The sequence below is a fragment of the Mytilus edulis genome, chromosome 7, assembly GCF_963676685.1.
Source record: "Mytilus edulis chromosome 7, xbMytEdul2.2, whole genome shotgun sequence".
NCBI classification, from domain to species: Eukaryota; Metazoa; Mollusca; class Bivalvia; order Mytilida; family Mytilidae; genus Mytilus; species Mytilus edulis.
Window position 1 is genome coordinate 56,257,477 of NC_092350.1, and position 16,958 is coordinate 56,274,434.

General features: G+C 29.6%; 1 long non-coding RNA gene across 1 annotated transcript; it reads right to left on the reverse strand.

The window, feature by feature from the left end:
• Positions 1-452: 452 nt before the first annotated feature.
• Positions 453-15,662, reverse strand: LOC139481833 (uncharacterized). The gene is made up of 3 exons (XR_011654705.1): positions 15,616-15,662; positions 7,871-8,033; positions 453-5,483 (listed from the first exon to the last, which is right to left on the reverse strand). It is a non-coding gene; the product is annotated as an uncharacterized lncRNA (long non-coding RNA).
• Between the last annotated feature and the right edge of the window lie 1,296 nt (positions 15,663-16,958).

The window sequence follows — 16,958 nt, forward strand, 5'->3', positions numbered from 1 at the left end:
TTCACACATTGTCATGAGAAGACGACATGATTCAAGACGTTTTATGGCGGTCTGGACAGTTTGTTATATATGCTACTTTGAATATGGTGACAAATATTTTATCCCAATCAGATTTCGGATGAATCAGTCAATATCAAGGAAAAATCTTTTTAAGCCAAAATTTCCTTTATTAGCACATATAACATTAAAAAGCATTTATGCACAATTACATATTTATGAAGTCAAATATGTAAGGCTAAAACTAATTGATAAGGAATATACACGCATTTGAATTAAAACATCAATAAAAAACTATATAATTTATTTTAAAGATGCAAAATATAAAGAATATTTCATGTTAAATGCTTATAACAAAATGTTTTGTTTGTAAAGCAAACGATGTTAATAGAATCTTGAACTTTTGTTTAAAATCAAAAGCTTTTTCAAATTAATTATGATATCATAATAATTTCAACAACTTTTTTACTAATTGTTTGTTATATAGCCCAAATAAAAATATCAATAAAAAGACTCACTTGACTTAATAAAAAGACTCACTTGACTTAAATTTTGATTTAATATTTTGCAGTTCTAGTAAAAAAAAAAATCGATCGTTCCGGATGTAAGGTAAAACTATTAATGTTCTTTAGAAGCACAACATACAATGGCATCTATAAAGAAATATTTACAATGATGTGTTATATACATCCTTAAACATTTAAAAAAAAAAAAAATAGAACAATGAAGGTTACGGAAGCAGAAGTATAAAAATAAAGTATTTAATCCATCAATAACAGGACACAATGTAAGAGAAAAATGACGACTTTAATGGGACCATTTATTAATTATCATTCGACTGTTACAATATTCTATACATCCAACGTAGCAAGTTAAATCACCTCACACGTTAAACATTGTAATGTCATTTTTTTTCAGGTTAAACTATTTATATTTAAAGGTATACATATTTTTGAGAAAAAAAATATTCGGAGAAAGTTTTAAAATATCCTACTGAACAGTCTAAGATCTCGTTAGAACGAAACAGGTCACGAGAGATTAATATATTCAAAAATATTCTGAGCTGTTATTTTGGATAACAAGGTTTAATTTAAATTTAAATTGTATTTCCAATAAATATTTAAATGATCCTTTCGTCCCTAATTTTATAAGATTAATATAAGATTTAAAAGTACTTATGTTTTAATACGTTCAGTTTTATATCTGCTGCAATGTTTTTCACAACAGGAGTTTTCACATAGATTCTAATAAGAGTTGTTATAAATATTTGGCGGACTTTTCACACAAAATGATGACTACATCGGTAATATTAATTGAGGAAAGTCTTTTCGGTGTGATATAACTCATACGATTTAAATTTTAAAGTCAGTCAGTTGTCTTCACTTACCATCTAACTTCGATACAACAGGGTTGATTTACGTTCATTTTTCTGCGGAATGATCTCAGAATGCAATTAAATTATTCAAGCTTTCACATCAACTATGTTAGATTCGTTATATGGAATGGTTAGGTACACGTCAAAGTTCGATTAATATATATGAATATGAAATACAATTGTTTCAATTACAACTGAAGGTCTTTCCGACTTACATGTTGATATTTAAGGTTTGAATGAAATGTGTAGAGACATGGAAATATAGTTTTTAGATAGAATAGTAACCTTTGTAAATGAAATATCGTCAAACAATAATTGATCTTGCAAATGTTTAAAAAAAAAAAGAAAAACAGTTAGACATAAAGGAGATGTTCACCAATTCTTAAAATATATGGTTTCTATGTATTTTCCTTGAAGGGGGGTAATAAGTAACTTCTGGTGTCCAAATGCCAATTTTGTTGTCATATGATAGCTTTCATTGCACCTTTGCTTTAAAATCATGAAATAATTTGCTGCTTCAATTCAACTTAACAAATATCACATCCGGTTAGAAATGATACATTGAAATTTAAAATGTATTGTAATTATGCACGTTTACTTATAAAAATGTTGAACAAAAGCTATATCAAGAAAAAACGGTAAACGGGGAGATAAATCCCAAATGGAAACATGTCCTGTTGAAATTGGTGAGTTTCGAAAGCGCATTATTTTCATTTGCATGATAACTTTACTGCATGTTGAAAAATTTCATAAGCAGTAGTGGCGGGGAAAAAAATAAACAGAACAAAATCAAAAGGTCTTTTCAAGGAAAGACCACGATGTCTATGTACATACAAATTTTAAAAAAAAAACGACACACGACATTGTTTGCCTACTGACATCGAAAGTGAAAATACTCATGAGCTTTTATCAAATCAAAATTCGAATTCGAATAAAAAAGGAAAAAACACTTAAAAAAATAAACAATAAAATCTGTAGTTCACACTATTTATAAAACTATGATTTAGGTGGTACCTAACACTACAGGAAGAGAACTCTGTTAAATCAGCTAAACGTTTTAATCACATTGTATTGTCAAGGAAATATTAAGCTTCTCGATGATCAAAATAAGGGTTTGTCAAACTGCCATATATCCAACCAATTTTGTCCGAGAAAGTGGTGGCTCAAGTTTTTTGAAATTTTTCTATTTTTTTCAAAGGGTCAAAGTAAATGTTATATAAAAATTTTAGTCAAGGCGTTGGGTACCACCTTAAGTGACTGAATCCCACAAATAATGGTGAGGACAAATTACCCGGATGAGTAGTCACCTGCTACTTATTGAATAGCACAGGACGTACATATATTGCTCGTAAAGAGTAAGACTCGAATAACCCGTTTTCTGTTAAAAGTAAAGATAAAGGATGACGATGTGGTCACAGCATATGAAACATACACATGGTCATTTGTGAAACAGGTGTTCCATAACATTCACCTAATTTCAATTTGAATAGGGACCAAGTCAGCTATATCATTACGTAAGTTTGGGAATATGTCATGAATTTGGAGATTTGCATGTAATATGCATATGTCACTGAAATTATACATCGTAAATCAAGAATTGTATAGCGCAGTTTAAATCATTTATGCTTGTAGTCTAGATCTACCATCATACTATGAAAACACAAATCTTCGAAGAGAAGAGCTTTTAAATCTTGTATCAGGTTTATCTAAATAATTTAATGATATGTTATGTACTATGATTAGTAGTATACACTCATTTAAATTAATACATTAATGAAAAATAATACAATTTATTATCAAAATGCAAAATATAAAAAGACTATTTTATGTTAAATGATCATAACAAAATGTGTTGTTTGTAAAGTTACGATGTTGATAGAATCTTGAACTTTTCTTTACAATCAAAAGCTTTTTTCCCATATGACATTTTTGATAAAAAAAAAAAAAATTATAACATGACATTAATTTCCACAATATTTTTCCTATCTAATTTTAATGTAGCTCAAATGAAAATGTCAAACTAAAAAAGACCAAGTCACTTGACTTAAATTTTGATTTATTATTTTGCAAAAAAATGATCGTTCCGGATGTAGGTAAAATCATTAATGTGTTTGTGGACGCACTATATACATTGACCTATATAAAGAAATATTTACATTTGTAGGTTAACATATAATGAAGTGTTATATACCTCTTAAAAATGAAACACAATAATAAAACATTTGAGGTTACGGAAGCAGCAGTATAAAAGTATTAGTATTAAACTAAGTAATAACAGAACATAATGTAAGAGACAAAGATGACGATTTTAATGGGACCTTCAATTTATTAAGATTCCACATCTGCAATATTCTTTTCATCAAACGTAGCAAGTTAAATGCGTTACCGCCTTACAAATGTCTACTGTAAACCATTTTTTTTTAACAAAATGAACAGCAGTAAAATGATAATTAATGTAAATTTCAAAATTTTGAAATGAGCATTTTTTTATGTTTTTAATTCACATCGAATTTGTAAAGATTCTTTAAATTATTTTAGTATTAATACGTTTTGTACTAAATATAATTTTTTGCACGACTAAAAATGTATATGAATTTTGTCTTGATAACTTTTGTAACCATAAAAGAGCAGTTGAATCTACACTTTTTACTACTTTACTGTTTGAAAAAGAAATCGAAAATATAAAACTTGGGTTATTATTATTGTTAAACATGTTAAATATCAAAACTGATCCCTAAAGTTCGACGTTATAATTGACAACATATTTGTGTTGTTGGGTGATTGATATTCAACCAAAAACCTGTATAAAAAAGGTTACTTAGAGTTCACGCCTACTGTTGTAGTTACATATAGTAGAATTAAAATTGAGAATGGAGATGTGGAATGTGTCAAAGTGACAACAACCCGACCATAGAAGGCTTCCAATCGTTGAAGAGCTATATGTCAAAAATACCTAAAATAAATAGCCAAATTCATCTAAAGCCAACTTTGCCTGAGGGAGTTGAAACCTTAGTTTCATAATAATTTTCCAAACTCCCGCACCCGGAGGCGTCCTTCAGCTGGCCCCTAAACAAATATGTACACTAGTTAAGTGATAATGGACGTCATACTAAACTCCGAATTATACACAAGAAACTTAAATTAAAAATCATACAAGACTAACAAAGGCTAGAGGCTCCTGACTTGAGACAGGCGCAAAATTACGGCGGGGTTAAACATATTGTTTGAGATCTCAACCCTCCCCAATACCTCTAGCCAATATATAAAAAAAACGCACAACAATACGCACAGTAAAACTAAGTTTAAGAGAAGTCCAAGTCTTTAAGATATATTAATACAAAAAATGAAAGGAAGAAAACAAAACCTTGTAAGTTCTTTACATATCACTTAAAGATATATTGAATATATCCTGTCACTCAATTACCGACATAACAATTTGTTATTGCATCTCATAAATCCAAGTGAAGTTAAAACTAATGATACTACTTAGATAAAAAGGTTTTGATCTTTTGTCTCAATATTGACACAGAAGGAATACTTCAAAATAGAGCTGTGAAATTGTGATAATTTCACCTTACCCACTGTTAACTTCCCATTCCCCAGCAGAAACACTCCACTCCATCGTGTGATATTGACGTATCTCAATTGTAATTCGATACGAGCATACATATTTACATTATGCGGGTTTCACTGAAAGGGTTATGCCTTTGACGTTAAATATTTTGAAGGAAGGAATTGAGGGAAAACAGTACCTGGAGCCGCTTACCTTCTCTGACCACCCGATCTCGATTTTTAAAGTTGCATGTAAAATAAATTTTATTGTTTTTTTCTTTTCTAAATGGATTCACTATATTCGATCATCGCTAATTTACATCTGTCTTTAAAATCCCAATAATAAATCACTAAGTTTATGCAAAGAATTTGAAAAAAAAGTACAGAATTTCAATTGATATCCTTAGCAATGACTGTTTTCTTCTAATTAGTCATCTAGAAATAACATCTAAGACACGCAGTTTTCCCATTGTAACATTTACTGTAGAATCTCCATCCGGCTTCAATGTGATGTGGTATGTCTGTCACAACGTCTGATCCAAACCAGAGAAGTTCACATCTAAAATGTATACAATGACTGTTGTTTTAAAAAATATATTTGATAAAATTGAACTCTACAGAAAAATTCAAACTAATGGAAAACAACTATGATATTCCTGACTAAGGTAGTTAATTATGTATCACATAGTAGATTAAATCTGCTTTTAAAGTTGTAAAACTCTAACTTGTATGATAGTCGCAAATAATTCAATTATTTTGAAAACAATGTGTGAGCACAGACATAATAGGTATTAATGTAATAATAACTATTTAGAGGTCAACATGTTTTATAATCTTAATCACCATAAATACATATAATCATGCCAACTAAGAACACAAAATTATACGCATGCAGTCACCTTATTGAAAACCAAAATAGGGTGCTTTGAATACACAGAAAACTAGTTATGAGCCTTGTTAAAAATATTTTCTGTAACAAATGTAGTGTATAGTAAGGATGTACTTAGGTGAGGTTTTTGGAATTTGTGTCAAAGGTTCAGACTCTACAATACTATGTAAAATACTTTGTATAATAACACCCATTTATCTTTTCATATAAGACTTAAATAAATAGCTCATATAAGGCCATACACAAGAATTAAAGCTTATTTTAGATATATTTTTTTTTTAATTTGAGACCCAAATACTACCAATGCAAATATAAGGTAAACGTCCTAGTCAGCCTTTTACTGTCATATTTTAAAAATCAAATACCTTGAAAAGGAGCTCCATGTCTTATCAATATTTTTAGCTTATTGTTTTCCGTAACAAATGGTCTTCCGACTTATAATAACAATCTAAATTCGTGATTAAAGAACATCCTTAAAATATACCTTACTGTATGCATTTTCTGTATCATTATCATCTTTAATTGTCACCATTGTATACCAATACGACACTATAGAATGTATTTTATTAAATGAGTTATCGATTTAACATTAACTTGTTCGTGTCTCCTTAAGTGTGTCCTTCATTTTCTATTTTCAGAACCAAAAGAACGGGTTTCTTACTTCAAATATCTTAAGTCCAGGTTTTAAAAAAGTGTAGCAAACGACTAGTATGAAATTATTTTTTTTCATACATCCCGAATTCCGGACTTATGTGTAACCAAACTTATAAACACACAAATAGTTTTCAAAAACATGATATGTGTAACCAAACTTATAAACACATAAATGGTTTTTAAAAACATAATATGTGTAACCAAACTTATAAATACATAAATGGTTTTTAAAAAAATAATATGTGTAACCAAACTAAACAAATAAATGTCATTTGAAACATAATATGTGTAACCAAACTAAACAAATAAATGTCATTTAAAACATAATATGTGTAACCAAACCAAACAAATAAATGTGATTTAAAACATAATATGTGTAACCAAACTAAACAAATAAATGTCATTTAAAACATAATATGTGTAACCAAACCAAACAAATAAATGTCATTTAAAACATAATATGTGTAACCAAACTAAACAAATAAATGTCATTTAAAACATAATATGTGTAACCAAACCAAACAAATAAATGTGATTTAAAACATAATATGTGTAACCAAACTAAACAAATAAATGTCATTTAAAACATAATATGTGTAACCAAACCAAACAAATAAATGTGATTTAAAACATAATATGTGTAACCAAACTAAACAAATAAATGTCATTTAAAACATAATATGTGTAACCAAACCAAACAAATAAATGTGATTTAAAACATAATATGTGTAACCAAACTAAACAAATAAATGTCATTTAAAACATAATTTGTGTAACCAAACCAAACAAATAAATGTCATTTAAAACATAATATGTGTAACCAAACCAAACAAATAAATGTCATTTAAAACATTATATGTGTAACCAAACCAAACAAATAAATGTCATTTAAAACATTATATGTGTAACCAAACTAAACAAATAAATGTCATTTAAAACATAATATGTGTAACCAAACCAAACAAATAAATGTGATTTAAAACATAATATGTGTAACCAAACCAAACAAATAAATGTCATTTAAAACATTATATGTGTAACCAAACCAAACAAATAAATGTCATTTAAAACATTATATGTGTAACCAAACTAAACAAATAAATGTCATTTAAAACATAATATGTGTAACCAAACCAAACAAATAAATGTCATTTAAAACATTATATGTGTAACCAAACCAAACAAATAAATGTCATTTAAAACATTATATGTGTAACCAAACTAAACAAATAAATGTCATTTAAAACATAATATGTGTAACCAAACCAAACAAATAAATGTCATTTAAAACATTATATGTGTAACCAAACCAAACAAATAAATGTCATTTAAAACATAATATGTGTAACCAAACTAAACAAATAAATGTGTAAGTGTAAAGAAGTATTTTTGACAACACAAACCTGTTCATGGCGCTGTTGAAATTATAACCCATACAAGTCTTTGACATTCCACAGCTAGTAGCACATCTCATTTCTGAACATTTTATTTCACCGACAACAACCATGTCAGACTTGGTATTATCCATACTACAGCTGTCAAAATATCCAGCAAATTTGTCTGAAACTGTATCAAATTGTTTTATCTATTTATTCGAAAGAATTATTCAAAATCCTGTAGCATATAAAGAAGTTTTTTTTCGAACATTACAAAGGTAACTGGATACGAATTCATTTAAAACAAACATAAATGTTACACAATACTTAGTCGGGTACAGTTTCATATTTGTATAAAAAAAATGTTTAACTGCATATGTTATGGTCAAGTGACCGTGTGATGTTGTCAAGAAATCAAAGCTTTTAATATTATTGTTATGTCATTCATAAGCTTTATTTTTTGCATTTATCCAAGACATGAGATAAAGGAGTAATGACACTTCTTTCAATTGTTTTGTTTCATATCTGTTAGGTTCTATGAACAGAATTGTATGCAATCTTAAACGGTATGCTTATGTACTAAAATATGAAATTATAAAGAGAAAGTTTTTGAATTATATTTGTCTTATGCGTCGATGAAGCATGTTCTATAAGTATAAAGGCCAAACAACTTCTATAGAAAAAACAACAATTAAAATGGTATATACTTGGCTATACATGGACTTATTACAAGACTGTTGGAAAAATTGATGTTCCCGTGGCAATACAAACATAAAGAAACTGCGCAAACAGCGCACGACATACCTTTATTGTTCATATTGAAATTGTAATTCCAAAGAAAACATGGGTTATTTCGAATGAATTGAATCATTTTTAAATTTTACGGACGCCATCACGAGTTGGTTGAACATTATGGAATAACCGTTTCACAAATGATATCGGATATGTTCGGATCGGATATGTTCCTTACAAACCTCTTACCTTTCATGAATGTGACCTACCAAATAAGACTATTTACCGGATGTGTTATCACATAATCAACATGATGGGTGCCACATATGGAGCAGGATCTGCTTACCCTTTCGGAGCACCTGAGATCACCCCTAGTTTTTGGTGGGGTTTGTGTTGTTCATTATTTAGTTTTCTATGCTATGTCATGTGTACTATTGTTTGTCTTTTTCATTTTTAGCCTTGGCGTTGTCAGTTTATTTTCGATTTATGAGTTTGACTATCCTCTGGTATCTTTCGTCCCTCTTTTGTACAAAATCCAAGAATTATGTAAAAAAAAGGATATTATCATTTGTGTGTATGACCTTTAAAAAAGAATATTGTGACAATGCTGGACTGATAATATATATTATTAAACGTGTTTTAATTGTATATAAACATATATTTATTTGAATATTGCCGGATGGTCAACTTCTCGGGTGTGCACAAAAACTAATAAATGCAGTGACTTTCATACTCATGATTCAAAACCATTTATAATTTGCAAACGATAAGGGCCGTTTTATATGTATATCTGGGGAATGGTTACCTATGAAATACTTTGATTATCCTGTCATATAGAGTTTACATTCACCACGACACTGTTCTGAACGTTCACTTTGAGATCTCAATATCATTGTTTGTTTAAGTTAATACCTTATCAATGCTTATAAATTTAGTAATTATTATGTGTGTGCCTCCCTTTTCATTAACATTGTCTATATTTATGACAGAACATATAGAAATGTCTTAGTTTTATTTATAAAATATAATTCGGACAAGAAGGACGAAGTAAGGACAAAATTTAATAACGTTTCTTTATTCAAGAATAACGAAATCTGTTTGTCTTTCTAAAGGTTACTAACCAAAAGACGCAAGAAACGTTCCTTTCGAATATATGATTTGACGTTTTCTCTTACGTCATCGATAATACACGGATAGGAGCCTTCAGAATACCATGTAAGTCTGACTCAATCCTTTGAACCGTCAACTACCTTTTTTATTCACCACCAGTTGTATTGTGTTTTCTGTTGGATGCTGAATGTGTATTTGTTGTTATTGAAATAACAAGTCAAAATACTGCTGAAATATTTATTATTGTTACGTAACTCGTTTATTACAAATCTGTTTCTTCATACTGACATTCAGTTAAGACATATTAAGTTCTTACTACTGTAGCTGAATGACAAAAATGAAATAAAGTTAGGATGAAATCAATCCAGACATACCAGAGTCAGTACGCAATTTGTGAAATATTGCCTTAAATATGACAGTTAAAATTCGTAACTCTGGAACAACAAATCGGAAAAAAAATCTAAAAAAAAAATCAATCCCTTGTAACCAGAATATGATTAATCAAATAGGTATAAGCACTCTTTATACAACTCCGTGTGATAGGACGCAACAGTTTTAATATAACCAGTTCTTTAACATAAAATCTAAAGTCATTTTTTGAAGCAACTTTTCTTTAAAAGTCATTACTCAATACTTGGGCTTATAAGAGCACTAACATATATTAGAAGGGTTGTAGTTATTAAAACTTTAGCACTTCCCATTTAAGTTCAAGTTCTGAATGTCCTTCCTTACCCCCCAGAAGGGGTTTTGAAGGAGATTCAGAATATATTTTTCAACTTTTTATGGAAAGGTAAACCGGATAAAGTGAAAAGGGCAGTGATAATGTCCCAACACTGTGATGATGGTCTTAAGATGCCTAATATTTATTATTTTTCGCTATAGTGTAAAAATGTTTTGGCTGTATAGATTATTAGACCCCCAAAATTACTCTCCTTGGTAAGTCTTGCTACTTAGTTATGTACAAAAAAACCATTATTGTTAGGGGGACAACATTTTACACTCAAGTCAAGTAGGATTGCTCTATTTAGCAGAAAAAGTTAATCCGTTTTGGCATGATATCCTGGTAAATTTTTCCAAGTTAAAAAATAAGCTTAAAGCTGAAAACAATGCTGAAATTCTGGCCCAGTCCATATGGCTGAACTCGAACATCAAAATGGATGTCAAGATGATTTTGAGGTTCAAATATATTGAAAATAGTATATTCTTCATTAATGATCTGATGTCAGATAATAATACATTATTCACATATGATGAATTTAAAAAAAAATATGATATTAATACTAATTTTGTAGAGTTTTATTGTATTTTAAGTGCGATTCCGAACAGATGGAAAAGTATAATAGAGGGTAGTTAAAAACTGGAAATTATTTATAATAAATTAATAGATAAAGTTGAAAAGGAACCAAAATCTTGTAAATTTTTCTATACATTATTTTTGGAGGATAATAAAGTGATATCTTTATCTTTCCGTGAAAAAAGGGAAAGAGATTAAAATATGCAGAATGAAGATTGGAATGCTATTAATTCCATGCCCTTCATTAGAACCAGAAATTCTTTTTTACAAAACTTTCAATTTAAGATTGTTCATAGGATTCTACCATGTAATTCATTTTTAAATTTTTGAAATGTAAATTAAAAGAAACTGAACTATGTACATTTTGTTTAGAAATTAAAGAAAATATTTTTCACATATTTTAGGAATGTACTGTACCACAAAACTTCTGGCTATCCGTTGCAGATTGGATTAAAAAGTATGGCATTCTCTTGACTTTCAGTGCAAAAGAAGTCATTTTTAGATGTGTCGGAGGATTTTGTCAACAGTAAAATAGTTAATAATGTTTTGTTATTATTCAAATATTATATATACAAATGTAGATGTAAGAACATGACCTCCACAAAATATGGTGGATAAGAATATTTAAAGTAGTAGATTAATATAGAAAAATACTCTGTATGTTTCTTAACCCCTATACAAAAAGTAAAAATGGATCACAAATGGAATTTGTTAGATGCAGCTTTTATTTAATTAATCAACAAAATCAGTTGTAATATTTATATTTACATCTTATTATATCCTTATGACTTAATTGATCTTTCAAGTACTACTTTAGTTTTTATAATGTGCATCGAATACTGTAGTATATAATTTCACATGTTTCATGAAACTATATTGAAGATAGAAACGAATAACATTAGATTTTCAACTTTTTTTTTATGATAGTACCAAATATATAAAAAATCAAATATATTATTGTTTTGCCCAAATCATCAATGAAATGCAAATAGTGAAATAATAATTCTCTTTTAGCAGCCTGCATGGTTCAATTTTGTCAACATAATCAAAAAAACATTGATTATGAATTATTCACTTGCAAGTGAATAATTCGACCTACTTGAATCCGTATTCATGTAAACTTCAATTTAGCAGGTCAAAAACTCTAGATTTCCTGACGTCAGAATATATTTACATAGTAATTTCCCAAACACAAGGGCAATACGGCCTTGAAAAACTGACCAATCGACTCATTTAACTACAATGCATTGTGGGCTTCTACGAGTTTACTACTAGTTGAAAACACGTGGATTTAGTAGGAAAACTGTCAACTATTATAGTGTCTATAAATGTTTTTTTGTCCTGCGAATATGTCTATTGTAAAATATATAACATACCCTTCAATTTTCATGCTCAGATTAAAACAAATATTGTTTACGGGCATCACAATTCGACTTTCTTTTTCGCCTTGTAAAAGTAGTTGTACAGATTTTTTCCATTGTTATGCAGTAATTTCACGGCTTGAATTTTAAGATGAATTGACCATTGTCTAGTATAAGCAATTTTTGAGCTCTTTTAAATATGTAAAATGTCATTCATAAACATTACTGCCTCGAAAAACATGAAAACTGGCACTAAAACACTTCTATCTGTAGTGGATGTGTAAACTTTTTTTTATCAGGACTTGAACTAAAAGTAAGAGCACCACAACATTCATGCTAAAAATAAGTGCTAAAAGTGAGTAAATAGCTTAAATACTTTATATAGTTTCATCCATCGATAATGTCCGTCTGTTGCTAATTTTATCCCAAAATATACCTTAGAGGTAATCTTATCGTTCGGCTGCTGTCCTATTGACGTATGCGCACTATTTCCAATTATTGAATTCCTCTGGATCATTGCGGGTTCCATATTACCTATTATTTTTTTAAACGTGCCTTATATATAGAAATAAGAAGATGAGGTATAAGTGCCAAATAAAGCATCTTTCAATCCAAGAAACAATCTAGAAAAGATAGCAAAAATAGGTTCAATGCTGAAAAGTAAGCTATAAAGGGACCAAAAAATACATGTGTACAACAATCCAAAAGAAAAAGCGCATAAAAAACAACAACAACGGCATAATTTAATATACAAAAGAAGCAGAAACGTATATAATTGGCCTCGAGTGATTAATATTCATTGTTGTTTTTAATGACAAAGAAATAAACACATTCTTTATAGCTACCAGTAATACAAAAGTTGCTGAACCCTAGCTATGAATATTAGCACCGGCTATTATCGACGGCTAATTTTACACTAGTAAGTTTGTCTGATGGGTAATTGTATTTTTCATCCGCTGATGTCTTTTGGACGAATACCTGAAATCTCCGATCATCGTCAAACATATTAATGGCTGTACATCGGGTAATTTAAACACTTGTTACTTTGCATAGAATACATCTTTTGCGATTTTTTCTTTCTATTGCCCTTGTAGATATTCATGATTGGATCTCGAATTATAATTAGTATCTTTTAAAAGAAATATTTTGTACATACATTCAAGTATCATCTTTGCCATATTTAATATAAACATCTATATTCAGAATATGGACCTGTCGTTTGAAACTAAGGCTTTTCTACCTCAGGAATATAGGAAATATTTAGGAAATTTTGGTCCGCAATACTCTTCAAGTTCGTACTTTATTTGGCCTTTTAAACAATTTTTGATTCGAGCGTCACTGATGAGTCTTTTGTAGACGAAACACGCGTCTGGCGTAAACACAATTTCTTTTTTATCCTGATATCTATGATGAGTTTTTTTCATAGATTATTTTATCAGAAAAGTTATATTATCAAAGTTTGAATAGAACGGATCGTTATAACTATTCTTATAATTTGGACGAAAATGATTCATCTCTATTTTTGACATACCCAAGTTAGTACAAATTAGGTGTATTGCGAACAAATCTCAAATCATGATACCCTGTCTATCGAAAAGTCAATCTAATCTAACCTCACAAATTGATTCCCTGTCCCTCAAAAAGTCTTTGAAATTAAAAAAAGATAAGTTCTGACAATTAAACATCCACGTAGTCCATTGACATGTAATCAAATTTCAAACATTGCACAGAAATGCTTATTTCATATATATCTTTGCTTGAATGTTTTGGTGAGCACATACATATTACCGTTCGCCACCTTCGATGCAAAAAAAACCTCAACAAACCGTTGGATAACAATGATTGTGAAAAAAATAGAAGCTATGAAAAAGGAATCAAAAGCAAACATAAAAACAAATATTAGAAATATGTCATTACGTTTACCCTACGAGTATGATAAGTAAGATCTTTTATTCTAATATATATATATATATATATATATCTGTATCTGTAACAATAACATCTTCATGCCTTATATATCATGTACTGTAGTACGCCGCTAGATTAAAACTGACGTGGAAAGGTAACATATGGCCACCGAAAGCTCTTTTTTTGAGAGCCCAGGTGGTCGTGTGGTCTAGCGGGACGGCTGCAGTGCAGGCGATTTGGTGTCACGATATCACAGTAGCATGGGTTCGAATCCCGGCGAGGGAAGAACCAAAAATTTGCGAAAGCAAATTTACAGATCTTACATTGTTGGGTTGATGTTTAGACGAGTTATATATATATATATATATATATATATAACCAATTTGTGAATTTAAAACATAAAGGGAATGTGTAAGTATATATAAAACTGATATACGGTTCAAAAATCAATGTCATTTATTTATTTTAATTGAACAAAAGATGTTCATCTTTCATTTTATGAGTTATTTTTTAACAAAAATATTTGTTTTGTATATTTCCATAATGAAATATTGGTTGTCTTGAGAATATAGTAGCTTCTCCACTGAACTCAGAATGCAGGTATCAAAAACGTTAGCACGTATTGTTTAATGTCATGTTTAACTCTACATTTAAAACTCGGGTTTCCATATTTTGATGTGAAAAATAAATTATTCGAATGAGATATTAGAACTGGTCAATCCTCAAAGATGTAAAATGTAAAATAAAAAATACTGAACTCCGTTGAAAATTCAAAACGGAAATCTCTAATCAAATGGCAAAATCAAATGATAAAACACATCAAACGAATGGACAACAACTGTCATATTCTTGACTTGGTACAGCCATTTTCAAAATTTAGAAAATGTAGAAAATGGTTGGTTAAACATGGTTTTGAACGCGCTAAACCTCTCACTTGTATGACAGTCGCATAAAATTCCGTTATATTTACAGCAGTACGTGAATCGAACTATGGTAACAGCAGTCATCGCTGTTTTACAATCTCAAAACAAATAAATGAAAATGTAATACACTGCCGTTTCCACTAAACGTTCAGACACAATGTAAAGCCACGTAAAGTAAATTGATGTAGTTTTGAATGGACAAGAACAAAACATGAAAATCAAATTTGGACAGAACCTCTTAAAAAAGCAAAACAGATGCAAACGTTTCTCTCATCCGAAAAAAAATATATATATTATAATTATTACTGACAACATTGCAAAACTACTGACAATTCTACTGATAGACATCATGGTTGGTAAACAGGTCTATATAAAGCACAGATGCATTTTATGAATTAAGACAACAAACAAACATAGCAAATGAAGTACAAATTTTGAAATTACCTTCAATTTGTATTTTCCAATTTCTTTCTTCATGACCAGATGTAAATCCAATACTTTTCACTTCAAAATTATCTGTATTTGTGACATTTCCTAAAACATTTGCACTAACGTTAATACCAGTTCCGACTATAATGTCTCCACCTGCCCAACTTATCCAGAATGGTAGATACATAGTGCAGTTCATTTCAATCTGGTGGTCAAATTGTTCATAATTGCAGTTTCTAGAATTTAGCGAATCATATGAACAGTAGGTAATGTACAACTGGTAATAATCGGATTGGCTATTATAAAACGCAATCTCATACAATGGTTCTGACGAGTTTCTGACATCAGAACTTGACAGAATGACATTTGCATTACCATAATAATCATTACATGCCTTTACTTCAAACACTAACGACGTTATTCCACTAAGGTCAATGTTATATCTATTTACGTCAATAGTGTAGTCCATTATATCAGCTGTACTCAATGCATACATATGTCTACCTATACCCATTGTTGATACATTGGTTGTTATATGTACACCTTCAATATAAACATACATTATATATTAATTATCGTGAATATATTGTATATGTATCATGTAGGTAATAGAGGCACAGAAACAATGCATCAGGTGCATATGCAATCAGGCATGCATTTACTATCTATAATTCTGGTGCTACTTTCTGTAAAACCCACTGGCATAAAGACCAACAAAAGAATTTTTTGGTTACGATGGATAAACACTAGTAATACCAATACATGATTTGGTAATAGGAATTGCTTGACATTTGATGTACTCAATTGATAGCAATTTTTGTACGTTTTGAGTGGTCCGATCGCAAGCTTTTATTTTGTGGATATCTATTTGATATGTCCTTTGATTTATATCTTTAAAATGCTCCCTTTGTATATATTTTAATTTTGGATGTAAGATGTCTTTTGATTTCAGTGTTCTAGCTAGGATTTCAAAAGGGCAGGGTGCCAATCCTGAAAAAGGGCATTTAACGCGTGATATGATTATATGAAAAGGGCATGTTTTAATAAATATATTTATCAAACATTGTTTTTACTCATTTAATCACTAGTTATATTGATACAAGTATGATTATAGCTCAGATTAGACTCTAGCGGTCTACTTTTTATGCTGAAAAACTTGTTACACAAGTTCTTGTCACACAAGTTTTCAAAGCATTGCCTGTCCCAGTTTAGCTTTATATGCAGAATGTATTGCAGGGTTTCGTAGTTCATTTTGTTAATTCTCCCATACTCAGTTGGAAAGATCTTTATTCATCAGATGGGTAGAAATCGCAAGAGAAACGAAACAATAGAAGAAATAAACAACCGATCTGATAAAA